General features: G+C 41.8%; 1 pseudogene; it reads left to right on the forward strand.

Moving 5' to 3' along the window:
- The first annotated feature begins 963 nt into the window (after positions 1-963).
- Positions 964-4817, forward strand: LOC118619225 (annotated as a pseudogene).
- Positions 4818-7503: the final 2686 nt, after the last annotated feature.

The following is a 7503-nucleotide window of genomic DNA, read 5'->3' on the forward strand; positions in this document are numbered from 1 at the left end:
CACACAGAATGCCCCATAAGTAGAACAAGTGCCACGAAGGCCATGGACAGGAGCAGAGGTGATCACCCTGCATCTCACCACCTCAATTACAAATATTTTTATTTTTTCTTATTAGTTTTAATTGCCCCACACAGGCCCTCCTGAGGTAGACTTAGTAACATGAGTAGTATACACATAACGAACTGCATTATTCACACATAGATTAACCAAACCCTTGTTAGATATCTGTGACAGACCCTACTAATCCCCATAAACTCATTCTAAAATCTCCCGAGTGGCCTGTACGTATGGGCTCCCAAAAGTACTCATTGAAGAGCTAATTCATACTGGCTTCAGATTCAGCCTCTCGGTATTGTAAAATGAAGAGTATTCTCCCTGAACCCAAGATTTGCTCTCTGAAGATCCCTGAGATGAAGAACTGGAGGCTCATGGGAGAAAAAGAGGTAGGAGGACCAGATTTTGGAGTAAAACTATAGAAATGTTAATAAATACTTTTTGTATACAGTAAAATTAGGCAATATATACAGCATGTTTAGTCTCAAGTGATGATAAGTACTGGCAGTTTAAGTTTATTTACTAACCCTTTGTAGTCACCTCATTTACAAACTTGCCCAAACCATCACCTCCTGGTAGAACACACCATGCCTGCCTCTACTATCCTATATGTGTGCCCTGCCCATACTTCAGTCACAGAACCCCCAACACTCCTTGCTGCGGCCTGTGCTGCTTCTAGCTGAAGTTCCTCAAGGTCAGAAAATGGGCCCTAGCCCCAGTTGAGACTTCTGCCTGGTAGGGGAGTCAGGGGACACACCCTACGTACTTCAAGAATGTTCCTGGGTGTCTGATTTTTTTCTTCAGGGTTTCAATTGAAGTCATTTGCCTTCTTGTAGATATGTGGGTGTAATGAACCAAGTTGCAAATTCCTTTCTTCGCAGCTCTTAAAGCAAAAGAAGCTCTGGGAACATGGATCAGCATGCTCTGGGGGTTGATTCACATTTTTTTCTTGCTTCTCCACATCATGAAAATAAACCAGTTGCTGTGAGCTGTCTGTCCCTAGTAACTGTTTCAAAGAATTTGTGAAAATAATAATTCCTATTATTCATATTGAAGTAATTTACCATTATATATTAATTGCTCTTTAAATTTGTAAAATTAATGAACAAAAATTAAATATCTATAGAACATTTTTAGAAAGTCTGTCTTCAAAGTTCAGCATTCCTTACTGAACATGTCTGTAGTGTTGATGGCAGGTGTCGTGACGTTAAAGACAGTCTCTGCCCTCAAGGGACTGACAGTCTCATTGGAAACAAGACACACAGAGTAAACTATAAAAAATAACACAACCCAGTAAGTGCTTTAGAAAATCAGAGAAAGCTAGTGATGAATCTGCCATGGACAGGATGGGGGAGTTCATAAAGCAGGTGGGGTTATGAGTGGAGAAGAGGGATACTTGTGGTTGGGGAGATGGATGAGGAGAGCACAGAGTGTGGGGAGCCAGGCTCAGCACTGAGGAGGCACAGTGGCATGGTGCTGTGAGGCCTGCGGGAGGCACCTGATGTGGCGAGTGGTCCATTGGGCAGGTCCACTTTTTGATCTTGTTTCTAATCTTTGCTCTACTTGTATAATTTTAGGCATGTTCTAGTTCAGGTAAACATGCTTTAGTAGTTTCTTGGCTGAAAGGAGATGTCCTTGGAGAGAAGTTGGTAACGTTGGCAGATCATCTTTGCACTAAGGACTTGGAATCCACAGTAACTTCCAAACCTTACTTCTCAGAAAGATGGACTCTTTTAAGCTTGGTATTATCCCAACATGTTGAACATGATTATTTGATTGGAGACGTATATGTTGAAAGGGTTCTTGTTAAACTTAATGAAACTTTATCCAAAGTAAAGAAATTCTCAGAAGCTGAAAATAATGATTCTTCAGTGTCTCTTATCTGCAATGTAGCCTATGACTGTTTCAGCTCAGCGACAGGATGCCTGCTGATGCCGTCCTCTGAAGACTTACTGTCGACTCTCTTTCAGCTTTGTGCTCAGAGCAACGAAGAAACACATCTGCCAGATGTGCTCATCTGTAAGCTGAAGAAAACATGGCTGTTTGGCATGGATCCTCTGTCCGTCAGGCTGGCAGCGCAGGTCGGCAGAGCACTTTTCTGCATTTGTCGGCGCTGTGGCTGAAGGACCAGGTTCAGTCGTCCTCTCTGGACAGCAAAAGTCTTCAAGGACTCCTGGCTGCTGTTGACGATTTGCTAAGTAAGCTTTTAGAGAGTGAAGATGCTTCCCTCCTGGGAGTTTATATTGGAAGTGTAATGACGGACAATAGTGAATGGGAAAAGATGAGGCACTCTCTTCCTATGCAGTGGTTGCATAGACCTCTTTTAGAAGGAAGACTGAATTTGAATTATGAATATTTCAAAACAGATTTTAAAGCACAAGATACAAAGAAACTTTCTAGCCATTTGTGCACCTCAGCATTGTTGAGCAAAATGATATTAGTAGCACTGAAAAAGGAAATAGTCCTAGAAAATAATGAGCTTGAGAAAATAATTGCAGAACTGCTGTACTCACTGCAGTGGTGTGAGGAGCTGGACAGCCCACATGCCTTCCTGACGGGATTTTGTGCGATGCTGGAAAAGATGGGTATAACGTCTGATAATTTACGTGGACCTAGTGATACTTCTGCTACTTTCTGCTACTTAACAGATCCATGGAACATGGCACTCTGTGGTCTCTTATTATTGCTAAATTGATCCTTTCCCAGAGCATTTCGTCTGATAAAATAAAACAGCATTATAGGAGAAAAGGAGGATTTTTCCCACTAACAGAAGGTAATATGCACACCATTCAAAGTCTCTGTCCATTTCTGTCCAAAGAAGACAAGAAAGAATTCATTGCTCAATGTATACCTGCCCTTTTGTGCTGGACCAGGGAAGATCTTTGCAGTACGAACAGGAGTTTTGGACATCTTGTCATTTTCAATTCTTGTCTGCAAACTAGGAGCATAGATGATGGAGAGCTATTGCACGGGGTACTGGAGATTCTGATGTGCTGGAAGAGAGACCATGAAGACAGTTTTCTTTTCAGTTGTAACCTATCAGAAGTGAGTGCAGAGATCCTGGGAGTCAACATAGAAATCATGCGGTTCCTCTCCCTGTTCCTGAGCTGCTGCTCCTCTCCGCTGGCCGAGAGTGAGTGGGACTTCATCATGTGCTCCATGCTGGCCTTGCTGGAGAAGTGTGAGAACCATGCACTGTGTTCTGTCCCCCTGGTGCAGATGTTCGCCTGTGTCAGCTGTGATTTGGCCTGTGAGCTCAGTGCTTTTTGCGATTCCACAACTCTGGACACTGTTGGCAACCTTCCTGCAAATCTGATCAGTGAATGGAAAGAATTTTTTTTCCCTAGGCATCCACAGTTTGCTTTTACCTCTTTTGGTGACTGTTACAGGATAAAGCAGAGATACATCTGAAATGTCCTTTCAGAATGCAATGCTGAAGCCCATGTGTGAAACATTAACATATATCCCAAAGGATCAGCTGTTGGGTCACAAACTCCCTTCAAAATTGGTTGCTGGCTAGAAGACCAACTTGCCGGAACATCTTCAGACCTTGCTGGACACACTGGCCCCTTTGCTGCTCTTCAGAGCCCGGCCCATGCAGATCGCTGTTTATCACATGCTCTACAAGTTGATGCCAGAGTTACCACAGTATGATCAGGATAATCTGAAGTCAGATGGAGATGAAGAGGAAGAGCCAGCCCTGTCCCCACCAGCGGCACTAATGTCTCTCCTTCGCTCTCAAGAGGACCTGCTTGAGAGCATCCTGGGGTGCATCCCCGTAGGGCAGATAGTGACGATCAAGCCCCTGAGTGAAGACTTCTGCTGTGTTCTGGGCTACCTCCTCACTTGGAAGTTGATTCTTACTTTCTTCAAAGCCTCTTCATCTCAGCTTCAGGCTCTGTATTCAATGTACCTCTGGAAAACAAAGAGTTTAAATAAGCTGCTCTATCACCTGTTCAGGCTCATGCCGGAAAATCTGACCTGTGCAGGCACGGCTGCTGAGCTCTCCAACAAGGAGCCTAAGAACTTCACAGAAGAGCTTCAGTTGAGTATCAGAGAAATGACCACTCTTCCGTAGCAAATCCCGCACTTGGCTTGTTCAGTATATCACATGACGTTTGAAGGACCTGCCTGAGATGGTCTGGCTGTGGTGGAACAGCAGTGAGAAGCGTGTGTTCAATATTGTAGATGGATTCACAAGCAAGTACATCAGCAGTGTTCTTTCTTTTCAAGAAGTATCTTCTGTGCAAACAAGTACACAACTATTTAATGGCACGACGGTTAAAGCTTGAGCCGCTCCTCGAGAAGTGATGGCTACTTACACCATCGAGGACACAGTCATCGAGCTGGTGATCCAGCTGCCTCCCAATTACCCGCTGGGCTGCATCATAGTGGAGAGTGGGAGGCGAGTTGGGGTGGCCATGCAGTAGTGGCAGAACTAGATGCTGCAGCTGAGCACCTACCTTACCTACCAGAACGGAAGCATTATGGAAGGCCTAGCGTTGTGGAAGAACAATGTGGACAAGCACTTTGAGGGTGTTGAAGACTGCATGATCTGCATTTCAGTCATTCATGGCTTCAACTATTCTCTTCCCAAAAAGGCCTGTTGAACATGCAAGAAGAAGTTCCATTCAGCCTGCTTGTACAAATGGTTTACATTCAGCAACAAATCCACCTGTCCACTCTGCCATGAGACCTTCTTCTCCCCACTGGAAGTGACCGCTGAAGTAGAGCAAAAGCAGTGGGCTTGGATCTACCTCTGAGTGTTGTTGTAAGGAGCCCATTGGGCATCACTTTAAGTAGGACCTGCTCTGGGAAGGTACTCGGTTAATGTGATGATCTTAGTCAGGTCTGCTCAGCTTTGGATTGCCTTGTGAATGTCCGGAAGCCTTTCCTTTGACATAGGAGTAGTACATCATTGATAAAAAAGATTTATATTAATAGTGTAGTCTCTTTGTATAGTTAAGATTTATATTAATAGTGTAGTCTCTTTGTATAGTTAAAAATAAAAATGGAAACCTCTAAATTACAGATTTTGAATTTGTGAAAGATTGCACTGATCTGTGTTCTAGAGCAGGCCAGTGAGGGAGATGAATTGAGAGGGGTGATGTATATCTATCAATTTTTTAAGACTCATTTATTAGTTATGACAACAAAATTAATTAGTATTCTGATATTTGTAGATTATTTTAATGATAAAAATGATGAAGTTATTCCTGTAGGTTCTCTTGAGCTCTGAAGCTCTACATGCAGGAGTGTCCGCTGGACTTCAAAGTGCTCCGTCCATGAGGGTGACATTCAGAGAACTAAAATGATGACACTGACTCTACATGTGCTGCTGAAATCTGAAATGCAGACTTGTCAGTGAATTTATTCCTCAGTTGAGTGAGAATTTGAGAGAACAGGAGTTAGATTATTTCATTCTTGAGGCAGAGTGGTAGTTACCCTTCCATAGAGAGGGAGAAAATAAATAGTTCTTAAATTTAAGATTGGTGGAGAAAAAACACAAAAAAAAATTTTTAATGCTGTAAACAGCTTTCCATTTTATAAGTGAATTTTGCTGTTCTTACTGACCAAAATTACATGAAATTAAACTTAGGAAGCAGACTTTTATATCCTAGGTAAGGGTTTTAGTACCAAGTGAAATGGAATGCAACAGGGTGCAGTGGAGTAGGGGAGCCTACCTTTGGCCACAGCTCTGTTACCCTGAAAAACTGCTCGGAACATAGAGTGTGGACACCTGGAACTTAGAATGGTTTCTTGCAGTCTTCCATTACATGGGGACTGTTAGCATATGTAACAGCTAGGGTACTTAAAAGATCAGATGATCATCTCTGTTGCAAATATTTAATTGGCAAAAAGCAATTCATGTTAAATAAAACTGCTTACCATCAAAAAAAGAGAAAAGAATGTTCCTGGGTGTCTGATTTTCTTCTTCAAGGTTTCAAGTCATTTGCCTTCTTGTAGATACGTGGGTGTAAAGAGTCTCAATTCCCACCTATTCAGGCACACTGTCTAAATATTCATTCTGATTTCTGAGTTCCTCCTTTTCAAGTTTATTCACTGGGTCCCAGGTCCCTCTTTATGTGCAACTCAGTTCTCTTCTTCCTGCAACAGCAATGCTGCAAATTCCTGTATCTCTTCCAGGCAGAAATCTTGACTCCTGCAGGACTGACCCTTTCCTTCATTTTCTGTTTCTGGCTCCTAGTCCCTTCTGTCACAGTTTATATCTTCCAGGAATAACCAGCAACCTACCACATCAGAGCTGAAATCCACATTGTGGTCAAAAGAGTGGACATTGAAACTTATAGGCAATTTACAATGGGTGAACTTTCTGGACCTGACATTCAAATCCTGTCTTTATTTAAATTAATTTAAATGTATTATTGAGTTAATATTAAATATTAAAGTTATTAAATAAAAGTTTTAATTTTTTAAAAATTGTTACAAAATTTATTTAGATTTTTGTTACTTCATCATCCAATTTTTGCATTAATTTTGTCTTTTTAAAATATGGCATTAAAATATGATTTATTTTGATTGCTGTGGTTCACTTTTTTACACTCCCCTTAAATTTTACTACAGTGGCAAATGCTTCACTCTCCTTGCCCAGGTACCTGCCTTGAGGCTGGGAGCATCCAGGAGGCTTGGATTTGGTCTCCAGGCGCAGCAGGTGAGCCCAGAAAAGTCTGAGTGAAAGGCATTCCATGACATCACTTCTTTGCAGAGTGGCTTGCACTGTTTTGTTTCTGCCATTATTATGGTCATTCTGTTCTCCTTGGTCTCTGCTGTGGCAGCCAGAAGTTTACTTAGGCAATCTTTTGGGTTTCTCATGAGTCAGGACCATTGTAGGAAGCTTTTATTAATTCAGAGTTGCTCCCCCGAGCTGCAGTTCTCCCACTGATGACATCCTTCTCTCAGTGGCAACTTCACAGGTGTCTTCACATGTTCCTCTGTCTCCTGAGTTAAAAGGCTGAGGTTAAGGCAGAGTTTGGTTTCCCCATTGATCCAACTTCTTTGACCTCAAAACATCCTCCAAAAATTCTGCCAGTGACACTGTATTTGTTTTACAGTCCTACTATGGATTTATTTTATTCTTATCAAATTTCACACATTGCCATAGACTTTGGACTGAAAGGAAAGGCTTCACCTTGAACATGAGCCTTTTGAGTTTCTTTTAAAGTTTTGCCATTATCTATTTAGTTACCACTGCTAGCATGCTTTTCATGTCAGCTTGCATTTTGGCCTTTATCTCTTTCTTCATGAAGTTCATGCTTTGTTGAGATTTCTTGGGAAAATGATCAGATGTCTTCTAAAACTTCCTAGTATTTCTCAGTAAAATGATTATCCTCATATGATGTTACCTTGCCTCTTAAATATAATGAGCTCTTCCTGTGTAGTTCTAAGTGTTTCGTTGGCCTTATTTTTTCCCATCTTGATTGAGGACAC

Source organism: Molossus molossus, unplaced genomic scaffold (assembly GCF_014108415.1).
Source record: "Molossus molossus isolate mMolMol1 unplaced genomic scaffold, mMolMol1.p scaffold_m16_p_6, whole genome shotgun sequence".
NCBI classification, from domain to species: domain Eukaryota; kingdom Metazoa; phylum Chordata; class Mammalia; order Chiroptera; family Molossidae; genus Molossus; species Molossus molossus.